Raw genomic sequence first — 19,698 nt, forward strand, 5'->3', positions numbered from 1 at the left:
TTGGAAATGAAACCATTACTTTACAAATCTAAAATGTGGGTTTTATTACAAGGGCCTGTTCATTTACCTGACTAAATGATTTTGACTAGTTCAGACTTAGGTTTTATTTCCACTAGATTTTCTTTTTTCTGATGCATTTCCCAGCATGGTTCCACCCAGCACTAGCTTTCCCACTGTTGCTACTATAGGTTCAGCTGAATGAGGAGTAGTTCACAGTGAGAAAATATTGAGCAAAAAAGATGGGGAAGCACATAATAAAGTCAGCATATTCCTTTATTCTCTTTTCCTTTCCCCAGAAAATATGAATGATATACTTACTTCAAATTTGGCAAGGGTTTTCCTTGGAAAATTATGAATGTTAAATCCCAGAAGAATCTATATTACTTAGGGACATCCAGGTTTGTTTGTTTTTTCTGTCATAGCCCTTCCCTCTTGTCCTCCAGCTTCAGAACTGGGATTTGAATCGTAAATTAAATACTGCATAAAATAAAATTAGACATTTTTGCAGATTTTTTTTACCTAAGAAATAAATACATTTGGCTTACAGTTAGTATACTATCCAAGTCCTTTCTTCAGCGTGCCTTCTTAAAAAATAATGTGTTAAAAAGAGTCCCTTTATTCATATATTCATGCATTTCAGAGCTAGACCATTTGCTATATGATGAACTACATATCGTTCTCCTAAGTGACATTTTTACCAGTCGCTGAAACTTTCAGAAATTTTCCATCAGTGGATAGAAAATTGGGATTTTAATAAAGGTAAATGTTTTGCGAAGTAATGTGGTTTTCTTGAAAATGTATACATTTTTATGGAAAATGTTCAGATGGTGATGAAGAAAAGAATTCTTCCTTCTCTTACTGAAAATCTTCCATTCTCAGTTCGTAACATATCAAAGTATGTTATGGAAAATGTTGGTGAAAGCAAATGGTTGAGGCAAAAGAATTTGGCACAAATACATATGCTTTGTCTCACACATGCATGGATTAAACTAGAGACAGGTGAATACCAGCAGTTCAGATTGCTGCTAAAATCTTAATCAGATTCCTTTGGTCTCCAAAATTAAGTGGAATATTTCTAACGAACAGTTCTGCTTCAATGATGACTGCAAATGACATGGTAAGTCAGAAGCTGCGGAGGATGTTAAATGCATTAAAACTTGTTGAATCATTTTACTTGTCTTAACATATATATTTACTGTGACAAGACCTCACTTTGAGTCAGTGGTAGTGAGGATAAGAATCCTTCTCCTAATACTCATATCAGCCGTTGTTCTCTTAGTCTTCTTCTGATACCATACAGCTTTGTCCCCTGGATTTATGATGTAACTGCATGTAATTCATTCCCGTCACTACCATTACTAGTGATCTAAACTCTGCTATACTAGGATTCCTGACCTTGGTTCTATTGTCCCAGCTCTTGTGATTTTATTGCAACTCTTGTAAGGCTTTGTTTGCTTGTTTGTTTAGGGTATAACAAAATTTCAGATTCTTGGCTTCAAAACTTGCAAACTTCTTCTTCAGCACAACCATTATCCACTTCTTTCAATGGGATTGAAGCCAAACTACTCTCTTATAAAGCTACCCACCATTCCATAAAGACTTTGCATGTGGAAGTGTGACTGCCTCTAGAAAAGATATCTTTATCTTCACTGTTTTTGAGGACATTCAAACCAGGATAAGGTTGGTAGGCTGGACATTGTGAGGAGAGGAAGGAAAGGGAAAATCAAGACACAACCTGAACAACAAGGGAGACTGAGCCATCATGCAAAGGAATTGGAAGTGCTAGAGGGAGCCAGTGAAGTGCTGAAATACGTAGAACATAAAATGTTACATGGGTACATTGAATGCAAGAAACAAACCAAACAGGAGCAAGGAAATCAAGGGACGCTGAGGGGAAAAAGCGAGAAGCAAGGTATTATTTTAGTATAATTATTAAGGAAAAAAGGATGGAAAATGTGGGCTAGAAGAACATAAGTAGAGACAAGAGGTTGAAGAGCACAGAATGAGTATGCGAGCTGGGAGAGGGAGAAGAGAATGGAAAGATGAAGGAAACAGGATATGGATGACAGGAACAGAGAGAAAGATAGAATGACTGCTCTCACTCCAGGGGGTAGGGGACAGAAAGGTGATTTCTTGCTGAACAGTTAGCAGTGATTTGAATGCAATTTGGCATTTGACCCTAAATTGTTGACATAAATTCTGAGGGTAGCTGGCTTTCTCCACCTGGCTCTAACATCCTGAATCACATTCTACTTTAAAAAATATATAGATATAGATATATATGTGTGTGTATTTTTTTTTTAAATCCCACATAATTGTTAAGTATATGCTACAATTTTGGATGGGCTTTATTTATTATTTTTGAATGCTTGGGGTTAGAAATTCTACAATGGAAAGATTTTATTTGAGAGTGAGGTAAAAAATACACTGAGCAACAAAATAGTTCATAAAACATGTAGCCCTGAATAAGTGCAGAAATGATAGAATCCAAATTTCCTTGAGATTAGACATTGCATGTTGGACAAGATACTGCTGGTGTTGTAGTGCATGTGGTAGAAAGTACTTTCTCTTCTTTCCACTTTTAGCTTCTTGAGTATTAGCATGACATTTAAAAAAAATCTGTTATAGTTTTGAGGACCTCTTAATCCAAAGATTGTTTTTTCCCAGATTCCTTCCTCTCGTATGGCCAGATCCTCAGATTGCATGAGTTGGCAATGAAACGATCCCAATTTATACTAACTGAGATCTAACTGTTTTTGATGACACTTGTGTTAAATATCTCTTCTTGGCAAGGAAGAATGGTAGATGCTCATTCTGTTTTTACATCTAGTTTGCCATACACACAAGCTGCAGCCTGAAAAAGAGCTGTGTAGTACTAACAGCTCATACGGAGTGTTTGTTTTTCCTTCATAGCCATCAGTCCTCTTTGTTCAAATAAGATGAGAAAAATTCATAATCAGGCACAAATACCCTCCAAGGACTGACTGAAGGCTCCTTAGTAAATCTCTCATTCAAGCTTCAACAACAACAAAAGTGCTGGCAGATTCTTCTTAAGCAGGATGAGAGAGAAGTTTTGATACAGTGCTTTCTTAAAAATTCTGAGTGAATAAAGTAGTCTTGAGAGAAAGTTCCAAGTTATGGATTACCTATAAAAAGAATAAAAGAGATGAACACTGAAGGTTTTTCATGGCTGTAAACAAATAATTTGTGAGCGCTCTGCACTCAGACCACAAATAGAACCAAGAATTAGAAGTGCCCCTAGCTGACCAGCATATACATATATCATTGGTCTGGTGTAATGAAGATTACCTGATAAAGATCACAATATGACAGTTTTCCTTTTGCATTGGCTGCTGAACAGCCAGAAACTGTTTTCTGCGGCCAGCCAACTATTGATCCAGCTCCCTCCTGTCAGTGATGCAGTTAATGGGAATTCCACAGGCAAATAAAAGCTACATTTTGTCTTCATTTTCATCTGAAATATGAGCTGGTCCTTTGTACTCTAGACAGTCATTTATTACTCATTTTCCTTTATTGATGTTTATGAGCTGAAGCATAAAATGATTCTCAAATGTAGTTTAATTGAGGCAGCAGTTGACACTGTGACCATGATTACTGCTGCACCATCAGCTGCATTAAGTCCATGAATCAAGGTTTGCTTTTCATTGGTCTTTGAGGCAGCATACGGTAGAAAGTATCCTTAAAATGCAACTGTGCTGTAGCTAAAGAAATATGTCGATTTGTCTTCATAGGTACTGGGGTGGGGGCGGGAAGTGCCCAAAGTCTGTAACAAACAGCAACAGAGCAGTAAAGTGTTTCTTATTACTTTACATTCAAAGGCTCTTCCCCCACCCTAGTGCCTTAAAAGTTATTTTAAAATAGTCTTTCCAATATGCTTTTTAATTTTTTAACTGAATTATTAGCCCTGAAATGAGTAGGAGGAAGAGCTGCCGTACACAGCAAGAGGGGAAGCCAAGGCACTCAATTCATTTGTAAAATGGTGAGGACAATCAATACTGTGGGGAAGTATTTTTTATATGCAGTTATTAACTCATAAGCTACAGTATATCTCATCTCATTTCAACAACAGCTGAGGTCTCCATTTCCCCCTGGAGACCCCTGCAGGTCCCATTATGAGAATCATAAATAATATGTGCTAATGAGATATGAATTGATTATGTTGGAAAAGCTGACATTTTCATCCATCATTCTAAATGATGTTTAACAATGGATTACCAGCCAGTAATTCCTCTGATATGAGATTAAATAAAATAGCAGGCTGTTTCAGCAGGCTAGCTCAAGGAGATGGCAATAAATCTGCTCAATTACTGTATTACCAATCCGTTTTTCACTGCTAAGGATATTATTATTTCATTTAGACTTGTTCATGCATCATAGATTATTTTATTTCAGTCAGTCAATGGGAGAAACTGCAGTATTTTATTCACTGAGCTGCAAAGAACTGGGCTTTGATAGAGTACAGTATATGCAGCTCAGTAGGCCTCAAGCAGATAGAAGAAAAGCTACTAAGCGCCTATCGGACCGAAAATACATTGTGAAATCCACATTTTAGAAAGAAGCATTTTGTTTTCAACCTAATTTACTTTACTTATCTGAAAAGTCTCAACTGAAGGATACTGCCTAAGAAACTGATCAATTGAAACAAAATTATTGGATCCGCTAAGATGATTTGTACTTCACCTCAGTCCTGTAGTATATTGAGAATTAGATCATTCAGACTATCCTTTGGCTTGGCAAATTAGATTCCAAATAACTGTAATACAAATGGTGTTTCTTTTTTCCCCTCCTTCATGCTAAGGGAAAAAAAAAGCATGCAAATGTTATTAACGAAAACCTACCATAGAAAGCTCTTGTCCTCTTGGCTTAGCTGTATAGTGTCCTAATAATAACTTTACCTTCTCTGCAACAAAACATAACTTTGCACTTAACACATTGCTCGTGTTGTTTCTAGAATGCCTTCTAACTATTATTTATGATACTTTTAAGGGGTGAGTTTGGTCCCCACCACTCAGTTGAGTGACTTGGCTAAACTCAGGGGATATTTTTGAAATTTTATCTGTGTTGCAACAACTCTATCAAACCTAATCCGGTTTTATAGTGGGAATCACCTGTGCTGCCTAAGCATATCATTCTCCAGAGGTAAAAAAGGACCAGCTCAGCCTCCCCTTTTCCCCCATAACTGGGATCCATTTCTCCCCATAAGGACATGTTTTCCTGCATAATGCATTCTTATCCTACCTTTCACTTTGCTTAACAGAACCATATCCATTCTCTCGCCAATGACCCTTATATAATGGAAGAGGTGCATCCTCCCATGGAAGAATGAGCTTTTCCCTATGAGAAATATCTTTAATTCTAGTTTTTATGCCATTTATGGAATATTTGGGTGGAAAGAAATTGATGGATGGGAGATTTTTTTCCTCTCCTTTTGTCATATAATGGCTAGGTTGTTGGTAGAGCATGAAGCAAACTTTGGGAAGTGCTGTACAAAGGATGCTCAACAAAAATAGATGCAAAGCTGTAGTTTTTTTGGCCCTCTGCTGAATCCATCCCTTAAGCTCATGAAAAGGATGCTCTATAGGCTTTCTCTAGTATAGTATATAGTGCACACTGTACATACATGGTGCGTATAGTCAACAGAGGCATATTCTGGGCGATGGAAGAAGTGTAAAATGTTAAAGTTTGCACACCTGTATAAACTCCACCATTAATCTCTCTCTTCCCCTGCTCCCAACATGTAAAGTTCCCAGGCTGTATTATTCCAACTGCATTGTATATCGGTCCTGGGAGCTAGAGTATGGGTACAGAGTGATGTTCCTTTTGTCTGCTCTTCTGATATACATTAGTGTCTCTTTCATTCAATTATGGACATGGATCAGAATTTGGATCCAGTGGCTAGGTTTTCAAGGCATTTCACCTAATGAAAGCTACCATTTAAGAATATCACCCTTGTTTATTTGCTTGAATGAGAGCTGTGTTCTTTTGAAAATGTAGCCACAAATATAGATGGGTATTAAGCACCTAAGGAGAATGAAAGAAGTGTAACAATTACTGTGATTGAAATACCACTTTTCCTTCTCTTTGATGCCTTTCAGGAAACACTCAGCACCTTGCAGTATCAGGTTAAGGAGATGGGTCTGAGCATATATCAGATTGTTAAACTGAACATTTATACCCAGCAAAAATGTGTGCATCTGACAGCTAAAGATACAATATGGCTTCTTACACAGGCTTTTTCTTGGCCTAAACTAGGTAAATGGATGATTTACCATATTGAAAACAACTATATATGTGACATGAAGAAAATGCAATTAGTTGGATTTTAATTAAAGCCACACAGTATGTTCATAGAAAGTATAGCATTACTGTACTTTCTGTGAAGAACTGGATTTTTCAAAAGCAAATACAATCTAAAAATAATACAATTATATATATCACATTTACAGGGAAACTCATGACATGGAAACATAAATGCATGAGAGAGGGAACTCTAAGACATTCTTTTTTTCATTCTATTGTATTCAATTTGCTTGAGTAGTGAGGCAGGGAAGAACTCAGAGGTATGATGTATATTGAGGTTTATATTGCATCTTGTAGCCCCAAATGGCTAGAAACTTTGATTTACTGACAAAACTGCAACATTCAATGCTGTATATTTGCATAATTGTAGTATTGCCACAAAGAAAATATATACTTGTTAGAAGGAAAAAAGTGCTTCTGATCTCAGTCATCAGATCAAGTGTCAGATGTTATACTATATGTACAATGAAATTTTGAGAGATTTTAAAGGTTTTCAGAGATTGGCTTGGAATCTTATGAGCAAGTTTAATTTGAGGTTTGCTTGTTTTATTCCAGGATATAAATGAGATGAATATTACGGTTGCCCATAGCAGCATTAGGACATTAGAATGAAGGTCCATTGGCTTCTTTAGATGGCAGCTTATGGAGTGAAAACCCAAATGCCAGATGTCTGTTTCCCTTCTTAATTAGACATAAAACTAAACTTTTCTATTATTATAAAAGACTTATTTTTTCTTTCATAATTAACTAAAACTTGTTGTCTGATCATTTAACAGGCTATCACACAAACGTACTCTTTTTCAGTCAGGGCATATAAATAACTGCATAAGGATGAAGACTTCACTTTCCTTTTCTTTCACTGACAGAACAGTAGCATGACAGTCAACACGTGTATTTGACACTGTTATAAACTCATGTCTTCCTTTTACAGCTGTTTCTGTAAACACATATGAATAATAGTTCTCTTGTGCCTTGTGCTGAGCAAGAGTTGCTTTTCTTGGAGAGTGGCCAGCTACTAATGGGAATGCACTATGTGTGCACGTATGTGCACTGTGTGCCCTCAGCTAACCCTGAGGCTATATCTGATGGTTATACACCACTCCCTCAGGGCATTCATACAGTTAATGACTTTTCCTCCTAAGAGGCAGGAAGATTTCATTCAGCATTTTGACTGGGTGGGGTAAATTGTATAGTGTCAGAGATAAAGGGCTCTTGGTAATGTTAACATGGGTTTAGAGCCAGTTGTGCGTAGTATTCAGACACAGAAAAGTTTTACTTGTTTGGAATTCCTCTCAAAGTACAAAAGGGAAAAAAAATCCATTTGTTCCATCTAGTTAACATTGCTGGTTCTGCTTTTTCCCCATTACTGCAACTTTATAGAATGAAATGCTGCAAAAAAAGGCTAATTTAAGAGCAAATCCACCCTAAAAAGTAAAAATCAATCTCTCTTCACACAGGGAGCCCTAGGGATTAGAGTGCTGGGAATCATGGGTATTTTGCTACTAGTTTTTGACGTATGTTCTGATGAAAAAGATCAATGGTTTTCTCTTGGGAATAAGGAATTGCAAGGTCCAAATAGCCAGAAGTTTGTGTGTCTGTTTATCTCATGGCAAACAGTACAAGAGTCAGCAATGAGCACCTTTTCCCTGATAAATAAGTGACTAAGATGTCCAATGTGCCACAATGTTCCCTTTGTCTAACTCCTGGTAATTCTTAGGGGAAAAGAAAGGGAAAAAGATTAATAAGACACTTTCTATCCATCAACCCTAGTTTGACTCAAGAAGTTATAACTAAATATGCTTTGGAGGAATTAAAGGGCAGATGAATAGATGTGGTTTAGTTCTTCTGCTTTCAGTGATGTTCATGAGCCCCAAATAGACTGGGTGATTTGCTAGCCCAGCCTAAGTTATTTGTCATCCTTTTTACTTGTCTACTTTGTTATTCTTATAATACCAATCCAATCGGAGGCAATGTCATCAAGAAAGATAGACAATTTCAGAAAAGTTTCTATTGGTTTGGGGCGCAATCTGTCAGTAGTCAGATATATTATATCTCTTTCTGGCTGGATGAATTGAGAGCCCTTCCAGCAGAGTTATGTTTAGGTGTTACCACAAGAGCTCATGCAGGAGATCTTGAAATTAACTGCAATAAAATGTTTATGCCAGTATATCTCAAGTAAAGACTGATTGGGTGGGCTTACAGAGATCACGTGTGTTAAAACAACAAGGAAGATAATGTAGTCAAGGACCTAGCGATGCAGAAAGATCTACCTTATAAACAGAGAATCACTTTAATATTTTTTTGCAACCAAAACATGTCTTTATTTTTCTCTGTTGCTACAGTCAACACTATATGCTATATATATTCTTGACAGATTTCAAGTGAACTGTGCAAATCTCCTCAATTAGGAACCAAATTTGGGAGAGAAATCTCAAGTATTTACTATTTCCTTAACTTCTACCAGCTGTGCTGTCAACACCATTGCCTCAACTATGGATCCAGTTACTACCAGCAGTGCTGACTCTGTGACAAACATAGCCCATCACCACATTGTCTCTTTGTAGTGCACCAAATCATAGAGAAGTAACATCACTTCAACAAGTGCTCAACAGTAGGTGTATTTCTTTGTGGTAGCAGTGCTTTTTAGATCCCGAGGAAAATAGTGATGTGTTATTATTGTAAGTAGTTATTAGAATAGGATCATTAGTCAACCTCAGATTTCTTAAGGCACACACACACACACACACACACACACACACACACACACGGAAAATTCTTCCTGATACTTCCAAGCTGAACCCAACATCAACATCCTTTAGACTTTGACATTTTTCAGATGATGAGAATAGAAATGCTTTTAATCCTGGTCATCCCACTACTTAAAAGATCACTATAGAAACTGGTGAAATGAAGACCCTCTCCTCAGTTAAACTGAGAAAACTTTTCACTATATCCATATAACTGAAGTTGTTCAGTGTTCTAGTGAGGATACAGTAGTATCTGTATAAAGCTACTTTATATCAGCAGGCCTATTGCTGTATCAGAGGCAAAATAATTATACTGACACAAGACTATTTTATTCTAGTATAACTGCATCTGCGCTAGGGCTTGTATTGTTATAACTATTTCAGAAAAAGAAATGCTATTTTTAATTGGAAGAGTTTGACTGGAAAACTTTGTCATGTAGACCAGGCCAGCTGTTTTGCAGCCATTCTGGGGGGGGAAAACTTTTGGAACGCTTAAAATGTTCATTCTGCCATGACCAGTAGAGACTGTCCCCACTTACTTCAGTGAGGAGAGAACTGAGGCTATAAATGGTAATGCTCACACCCCACTTCCATTGTTCCTGACCTGCTCTTTGAATTTACTGCCTCAACTCCTCCTCATCCCAGTCCTTTCTGGGTATCCTGTATTTTAATAGGTGCAGAGATACAGCAGTCCCAGTGTAGAGAGAATGGTTATGGCTTTCAGTGCACCTCTTCATTCAGTCTGTCCTACAAGCTAGAGAACATTATTGATTTATTTATTGTCAGCAACACTGTGGAAAGATTCTGGCCCTACATTTCTGTCAATGGTGTTTCCTCTCTCAGACATAACTCTTTTAAAAATAATGTTTGATGTAGTTACATCTGTAAGCAAGAAATAGTACACTCAGGCATAAGGCAAATATATTACATTGCCTTTCCTGTATTTATTTTGAGTGTTCACTATATTTACTTTATCTCTCTGCGGCAATAAAAAAAAAAAAATCCCATTAAATACAAACAAGCCCCCCGCACTAAATACAATTACTTGAGGCACAGATACTAGGCCCTATGCACAGTTTTATTGAATGAACTGGAAGAAGAGAGCCACAAGGGAACACAAGTTGGTGTTTCAAACTTCCATCCTGCTAAATCTGGAAAACACTGGAGTCCAGAAGTAGAGAAATGCCCATTATCATTTCCGGTAAGGTAATATGCTGCTGTGGGACTTGTGAATAGGCCTTTCATTGTGTGTGCTATCTGCTTAAAAATGTGAGAATTGATTTGGATACAGATAAAAGAGCCTCTAAGATTGGAACAATGCAAGTACTGAAATTGCTTATCTTGCATATTTTATGTGTTTGGTCCCTTAAGCAGTTTGGCCTTTTATTTTATTCTATGGTGGGAACCTCTCTCTCCTCTTGTCTCTAGTGAGCCCCATTATCTAATTTTAAATATGTTGACAATTCAGCATTGCAGGTAACCAAAAATGATTATTTATTTGTAGATGGTAAGCTTTTGACTGTGGCTCATATTAAATAGATGAAATAAATATATTTAGATATGTTGTAGTTGATTGTAGCACTAGAACATATCACTAGATCCAGGAAGATATAGTGTAAATTATGTAAATTTAGCACACCTTTACAGAGATGGAAGTGGACCATAACTAAGGTCAAACTCAAGGTCAAGAGAGAGGTCATCGGAAAACGTTGTGTTTGGGCTACTTCTTATTGCAGCTCGGTTCAATCCAGCTGGCCTGTGGTTAAATAGAGTTCTTCAGTTGCTAGCCCAGCCAGCCTCTTAGCTTCACAATCAACAGACAAGCACAAGCAATTTACTACTGTGATCATTTCAGAGATATGCTACAAAAGGTACAACATAAGTATAGAGTCTAAGTGAAAAAAAATCTTTGACTACAAAAATTAACTACCTTTGCTAGACAATTGCCATATCACATTAGCAGTTACTTATTAATCAAATATAAATAAAATAATTTAGCAGCTTTGAAACTTAGACTTTTTACATCTTTGTGTATTTAGTGCCAAATTTTGTAGGTATTTAATTTTCGTTAGCACCTTTTATAAGTTATCAATTAATTAAAAGCTTTTAATTGTGTATTTACTCTCACTGTACCTTCAGAACTGTAATCATTTACTCTTCATGCTATTGCATCAAGACCCCAATCCTGTTGCCACTGAAACTGGTACAAACATCATCTTTGATTTTTGTTAATTCAGGATATAGTCTAAATGGCATATTGCTCCTCCTCATTTTGGTCCATGTAGTATAGTAATATGAATCATGCAGCAGTTGTTGTTAAAAAAGTCATTCAATAACAATAAGATCCACAGTGTATATATATATTATACAATCAAAATCTGTCTTTCAGAAACAACACAACTACAGCTGTTTCCTTTTACATGACAGGTTCGGGGAGAGGGAGGGAATTTGAGTCATTTTAAATAATATGTTCCAATTTAGTCAATTTCATATTTCACTCTGTGAAATTAAAAACTGTGTAAATAATACCTGGTACATTAAAAAAAGTCTCTTAAGCAGACAAATAATGATGAAGATCTTATTTGGAGCTGAAAAGAAGTATTGCCACATATTTTACTTAGGTAAGTTTAATAATTATAACAATGCCCAGCAGTGCCACTGTAATTAAGGATCTGGTGGCGTTGCCAACCTTTTAAGAGGTATAGAATATGGTTAAATTGCAAAAGGATTAAATTTGGCAGGTACATCTTTAACACACAGCTATTTATTGAAAAAAATTAAATTATTTAAATCTATTATTAGCCCGTTTGAGAACAAGTGTTTCAATTTATTACAAAAAAGGGTAGTCTAAACATTTATGAAAAAGAATTTCTTCTTTTGCCTTATCTTCCACCCCTAAACTAGGGGCTCTAGTCATAACACACATGTAGGAATCCAGCAGAAGAAGCTGGAAAAGCCTTGTACCATTTTCCCTTGATAATTAGATTGGATCCATCATCTGCTTCTCATTCATTTACTAGCTTTAGCACTAGACTCTTGATTAATTTGCAGACAGCTCTTTACAAGAAACAAATATAATTCTAATTGTCTTGTACTGTCTTCAGAGTACCAAAAATATAAATTTATTTAGGATTTTTTTTTTTTGCCTGGATATGCTTATTTAGATTATTAGCACATTTAAAAATATATCCCCAACTGACTGTTTAAACATGATTGAAAATGCTGGAAGCTTTTTTATTATTAAAATAAGAATTAAAATATAGCGTGTGGAATAAAACCATTCTACCCACTCCTGCAGCAGTTATTATATGGTCCTCCTCTCTCACACCCTCCAGCTGTGTGTTAAGCAACATGACTAACATCTATCACTTGTAGTTTATTCTCTCTCTCTCATTTTTCCCCTCTGGGTAAGAATTGTGTGCTTTGCAGTGTGATTTCTGTGCGTGTGGCGGAGGGAGTGGGGGTACATGCACACATGCATGTGTGTTTGTTACATATCCAGGAAAAGAGGAAATTCCAAAAGTATTTGACTTCCACTTCATTGCAATTAGCTGTTTGTGTTGCCACAGTACTTCTGCTGCCCTTATATTTTGCCAAGGGTGAAGAAGGGTGAGAGGAAGAAAATGGATACACCGAATTTCAAGTTTAGTTTGGGATCTCAAGCAGAGCTAGATGACGTGTTTTTGTTTTTTGGGGGTTTTTTTGAAGAAAGATTTTTTTTTCACTTTAAAAGGGGATTCTGTGTTAAAAAAATTGTGGTGAATGCCCCCTCCAAAAAAACACAATCATTTGAATGGAACATTTGATTTCATTTTAGATATGTTCACACAAATTTTTAAAGATTTTATTTTTTTTTTTGGTTCAAAATAATAATTTAATTTGGAAATGATACAATTTTATTTTTAAGACAACTTAAAAACTGTGAAATAAGACTGATATGTATTCTTTGTTCAACCCCATGTGAGTTTTTAAAATTTACTGGTTTGCTGAAAGTTTGACAAAATAATTCATTTCATGTTGACCCAAGCATTTTTAAAATTCATTTTCTTAGCCCTTCAGGGTCATGGGCTTGAGGGAAAAAAACCCCTGGAGGAGGGATGGAATCTGCATGTTGAGCTGATGCATTGAGGTCAGTTGGAAAACTCTGATTAATTGAACAGGTTATCTGTAAAATTCCATTCTTTGCTGTATTATATACCATTTGTTTATAAACGTGTATTTTTACTTTTGAACTTGTCTCAGCCTTATTCAGAGTTTATGCTTTTATTATTTATCCCATTGAGCTTCTAGCAAGTATCAGTGAGATACCAATTTGGGCCTCATTCTAACAAGGTGCAGAAGGCTTTTTGAGAAGTACTGAGTGCCTCAACTGGCACTAAGCTTAGAAGTGCTGAGAATACTCAGAAACTCTCCAGTAATACATAGCTGATTTGGGTCCCTGGCAGTGATTTCCTGGAGATATCTTCTTGGCTTGATTATATGGATATTCTTTATAAAAAAAAAAAAAGCATTTGATTGCAGAAAAACATAGATATTATAATTTTATATAAGAACCAGGGGGCAGTATGTAATAATAGATATTATTCATCATGGGATGAACTGTAATTATCACAGTATTCACTTCCTCTCATCCATGGAGCATGTGAGAGCTCACTATGTACATTCTGAGACATTACAACAAATATGTTTAGGGAGGTATTAGCAGATGAAAAATAAAGTGCAAGTAGAGTGAGTTAACTAAGGAGGCAATCCATATCTCTTGTGACTCTGGCACTCTTGGAAGAAAAAAAAAAAAGCTGCCACAAAAACAACAACCCTTCCCCCACCACCCACATCAGGCTCTAAATGAAGGATTTACAATCTTACACTTTCCATCCCTCATAAATGCTTTGGATTTAAATGCTTCCATTTATAAGCCCATCAAAATCTCCCCTCACTCTCCCCTGTGCTACCTGCATTGTAAGTAATTGTGCAAGAGAGAGAGCACAGCCTCCACAGGATCATTGTTCTCAGGGGCAGGGCAGGGAGTCTAATGACTCCAGGGCTAGATACAGAAATTAGATATAATCTGCCCTAAGTGATAGGAATTCAAACAAAACCTGTAACCATACAGAAGTTCAGGACACATAGCCTGGACTAAAAATGGTCTAAAATAGTCCTTGATAGATATGCATTCAAACTTACTCAAATTAGGTTAGTCCAGAGCATTGACCTTCTGTACCAGATGCTCTTTTGAATCAAGTTAGTTCACTGTCATCTGGCATCCCAGGCTCCTATGTGGGCTCCTGCTAACCCCTCATCATGGGGAGGCATGCTGCAACTTGGCCCCACGCTTGGCTGCTCTGGCTGAGTGCTCAGCTGGCCATGCCCCTGGACTCTTACAGACCTGAGTCAGCATAGTGATGGGGAAGTGGGAGAGGGGTGCTTGCCTTTCCCATGCAGCCTGCTCATACTCCCTTGGTTTGCGCTCACTAACAGAGGGCATGGAGGTCCCCAGTACCCATGCAGAGACCCCCATGCCCCTCCATGAGTGGGCTTAGACCCAGGGAGCAGACCACACCACTGCCTCTGCCACTTGTCTGCATCTGAAAGATGCCTGTGGCTGACAGAGGATTGGCAGGTGGAAGGGGTCATGTGCCTGGCAGCCAATCAGGGGTGGTTCGGCCACTGAGCTGCATTTGGCAGTGCAGGAGGGCCCCCAACCTGCTGGCTTTGTGGGCTGCCTGCACTGACCATGCCCCATGCTCACCCATGAAAAAGGAAAACATGTGTTCTGTTTGCTACCTAACTAACCTAGTCTGCTTATATAAAGCCATGTAACTTCATTCAAATCTCCCTTGGACTTTTTGAATGTCTGTACATAGATTAGGATTTTGTAGTACAGCCCCACCATAGTCACCAGTGCACCAACAGAAATTATCTATGCTATGTAAAGGGTTCCATACCCAACATGAAGTTAGTTTGATTCTGATGTGCTCTGTGGGCAGTGCAAACCTTACTTCTTGTTCAAGATCTGCATCAAAGCCACAAAGTATCCCAAAAAGATGAAGGGCCTGATTCTCAGAGGTGTTTAAAGAACAGATTCAGAAGGGAATGTTGGAATTGTAACACCTTCTGAAGAAAAAGGTTAAGTGGGTCCAGTTCTAGCTTGTAGTTTGTTTGGGGAACACTTTAGGCAGCTTAGTGTGATCATGCTTTTCTGTTAAATAGTTCTTGTAAATAGTTCCATAAGCAGGATGCCTATATGCCCTTTTCACCCCAGGGGAAGATGGCAATCTAGCCCTGGTAGCAGGCTGCAGAGACTGCTCTCTGATCAGTTTCCCATTACTTTATGTGGGTCTTAGCCTCCAGGTTAATACTGTAGTTTTGCAACTGTTCTGTTGGGAGGATGGTTCAGTGTGCCTGAGAAGAAAGAGCTAGACTCAGAGGGCTGGGGAGAGAAAGGGAGTAGAGCCCAGGGAAAGACAGAGAGAACTGAAGTGGGAGCATCGACATGTGCACTTTACTATGGAGTTGTCTAATTAGCTCCGCAGCAAAGTGTCACTGTCTACATGTGCCACACTATTGGGCCTCAGTAAACTAATCAACTCTGCTGTAGGATAGTACTGTCCTGGACAAATACTATCCTAGGGCTGAGTAATTTAGTGCACTGCAGTGCACATGTTGACAGAGACTGGGGCTGGGTGCCTATCAGCTAGCCCTGCACTGGAGCACCTTCATGCCCCACCCAGCCTCTCCACAGCTTATTGAGCTGGCACAGAACAGCTCCAGGCTGGCAAGCTGATCCCCTGGACCTCCTCTCCACTGGGGCTGCTCACACCCAGCTCAATGTAGTGTGGTCTGGGAGCATATGTAAACACTGTGCCTGGGAGAGGCACACCAATCTCATGTGTAAATGTGTTAGGTACCTAGGGTCCCCATATAGTAGATGGGAAAGGTTAGCCACCCAAAAATGGATTTTGTAAAATCCAGTATACTTCTAAGGGAGCCTCCTAGAGCATTTCAACATGAAATGCTGAGGATAATGGTGTCTCCTGCTTTCTTTCTCTTTTCAAATGAATCTTGAATTCTTTTCTGCACAATGGATCGTGCTCAACAAAAGTGGTGGAGAGTAGCACTTTCCATCTTTAAGCTATAGGCTAATGGTCAGAACACTGCCATGGAAGTAGGAGAAATACTGTATTTACTTGCATACAACGTGCACCTTTGTGCACTTGTGAGCATGGTTTAATTACCCTAAATTCAAACGGTGGGTTTTTAATTGTGACCCACCTTTTCAATTTAGGGGCTTCTGTTACTGTGACAGAACAGTGACTGCATGCCAGCAGCTCACCAACCCCTTGCTTCCTGTCCCCCACAACCCTGCATGGGTCGGCTTTGCTGGAGGGAGTGCGGGGAGGGGGGGGGAAGTAGCGAGGGACCCGCTTGTTTTTTTTCTAGTGGATCCTGCCTGCCTCTTGCACAGTTGAGTCACAAGCTGCTGGTAACCCCTCAGCTGTGCGGGATGGTCCCTCCCTCCATGGCGGTGGCAGCCTCCAGGTGGCACCCACCCAATAGCAGCCCACCCAGGTGGCCCTGGGAGCAGCCGCCACAATGGAGGGAAGGACCGGGGTCCCCCGCAGCTCAGGGGTTGCTGGCAGCTTGCCCACAGCTGTATGAGAGGTGGGCAGGCTCTGCCAGAAAAAAAAAGCAGGCCCCTTGCTGCTTTTTTTTTCCCCCTGGTGGAGCCTGCCTGCGTGAACTGGCACCAGGCTATGCAGCCCCTGAGCTGTGGGAGGACCAAGGTGGTGGTGCACCCCAGGTGAAGTACTAACTGGCCTGATCCAATGGTGCATGGGGTGCTGGAAGCCCAGGCATGCTTGGGAAGCTTGGGCTTGGTGGGCTTCCAGTGCCCTGTGCACTGTCCCTGCCACCTTCCCACCTCCTGGGAATGGGCTAGCCTGCCCTGGGGTCACTTCAAGAAAGTGGTAGAAGGGCAGCCGGATGTGCTGGTATCTGGATACCTGTGAATATCTGTGCCTACCTAACTGTACCATGTTCTCAGAGCCAGAACTTGACTTCAGATCTTTCAGCTCCTACGGACATGTGGGGAGCCTGGTCTGACATGCTGGAAATTGAAGTGTTCAGAGCATCATGTGTACCAACGTCTCCACACTGAAAAAATGGCAGTGGGATGCTTTGAAATAAAACATGTTCAATGAGCTTTAATTCAAAGCACACCACCACCATTTTTTCAGCACATGGATGCTGATACACGTTATGCTCAGGCACTTCTAATTATCTTGGCTCGCTAATTAAAATGCCCAGCATCCCATCCCAGAGCATGCATAAAAATGCCCTTTGAGAGAGTCTAATAGTTAAACCATAAAACCATTCTTGTTTTCAAGGAAGTTTCTAAAATCACTTATTTTTTAATCTTTAATTTACTATTTATAAAAAACAAAGGGGAAAAACAAAATAGTTGATATTTTAATATAAAGTTCATATCATTTTTCTGGTTGAAAATAGGTAAAGCCTGACCCAGCACAATGCTGTTTTTTCTTCTTCTTATCAGGCCACTCCATGCACTGAGCTGTTTACTTGATATTGCCTCCCTCCTTATTTGTTAGGAAGGTGCTTCTAATAAGAATTAGGTTACATGACAAGCAGAGGGGAAATCTGAAGCTGAACTTAAGGAGAAGCTTGTTGTTACTGTGTTATATTGTATCACTTACACAGTTAGAATTTTGGTAACTATTTAGATGTTTCCTCTAAAGACCACCTAAGAAGGTGGTTTTGCTGTAGCCAGATTCACTCTGTTTGTATCTTCAGTACTACTGAAGTTTGAATTTCTTATTAATAAAATTAGGGAATAGGCAGAATTAAGGTGTGTATGAATTTTTAATAAGAAAAAATAAAAGATTAATATTACAGATTAACAGTGTAAAACCTGGAGAAGATAGTAAGTCTACAATAGCACTTGAAAAAAAAATTAGATTTTTTTTCTTGCAAATCAAATTTTCATTTCCATTCCTGGGAAGATCAGACAGTGCAAACAATACTGGATAGGGCAGCACCCTCCCCCCCATGAATGTATGTTTGATAGAAATGATTTTACAGAATATGCTGAAAATTCCACTGGATTTTTTTAGGTGAAATTCTTGTCCCATTCTAGACAGTGGAAAATGTTTTAGTTCATCTGTACAGTATTTATTCCTGATTCCTAACACGGAACTCTACTCAAAGCTTAGTCATTGAAAATTTAGGCCCTGATACATAGTAATGTACCACCATTTATTTGCTTACCAGAGCACGGGAAAGTCAGAGAGCCTCAAATTTTCATTTTTAAAATCCATTTCTCATACTTTCTTCCTCTCTCCCCCCCCCCCCAATCATGATCACAAATGTTGATAGTTAACATTTAGGCTGGATGTCATGAGATTAAAAAATCAACATATTGCTATAAATATATTTTGATGTGGTTCACCTAACCAAATCAGGGCTTCATAGTGAAATATCCAGTATGTTCCTGAATGTGCTAAGGTAATGGAGAAGAGAAGTGATGTAATAAAAGGTTTGATCCTTCACATCTTACTGAGGCAAAATATCCCACTGACTGAACTGCAGAGTCAAGCACTTAGTACAAACAGTTATTTTATGCAGCAGTGGAAAAATATAGCTCTATATTCATGTTTATATACAACTGTGATATGGAAGTATGTAAAAATGACTGATGTTCAACAAGTCTTTCTGTGCATAGATAACAATTTATAAAATATCTAAGTGACTCTCAAGATATCAGTCATTATAGGAAGATAATGAAACATTTACTTTGTTATCATTTTGGCTTTGTTTGGAAATAGTCTAATAATCTTACATTTACTGCAATGACTCTTTTCAAGGGTTTTATTACTAGTAGAGAAACTATTATTATTATAAAAGACATTTATAATTAACATTTTATGACAGCATGATTTAAGAGAATAATATTCATTGTAGCTAAGCAGCTGTGAAAACAAATAAAATGGTAATGCTAATTAATTTATTGCATTAATGCAATTAATGTGAATTCAAAGAGCTGACAGAAAATAATATGTTAGTGACTAATAACAGATTTTTCAAAGAACCAGGACACATTTTAGGCTTTCAAAACTGTATTTGTCTCAACAGCACTAAAAAGCATTAAAAAATAACCACTTTATTGATGTGCATTTTCTATGTTCATTATAATAAAGAGCAATCTTGCTAAATAATACTTCAGGATAACCTTTTGACCCCTAATCAGTGGACTGAAATCTTTATGGTTTGTAAATACATTAGTGAGACTAAAATAAACAAGGCTATTGTTCTAACGCCATGTAAATGTACAGCATTTAGTTCTCTGCCTGAACAGAGCGCGTTCTCGCTCATCCTCAATCCAGCTTTAGTGATATAGCTCTGGTTATTAAAGTCTCATTTTACATTCTCCAGTTGCAAGTAAGTCTTGTGAATAACAGCTATTTTGAAGCAATAATTTTTTGGAGGGGAAGAAGGCCTCTCTTTCTTTTACAAGAGATCCAGGCTGAAAACGTCTGAATGAAAAAACTATCCATTTTATACTAGGGGAACTGGAGTCCCTAAACAGCTTAAAACAATAATAAACTTATGGTCT

Source organism: Alligator mississippiensis, chromosome 3 (assembly GCF_030867095.1).
Source record: "Alligator mississippiensis isolate rAllMis1 chromosome 3, rAllMis1, whole genome shotgun sequence".
Classification (NCBI taxonomy): domain Eukaryota; kingdom Metazoa; phylum Chordata; order Crocodylia; family Alligatoridae; genus Alligator; species Alligator mississippiensis.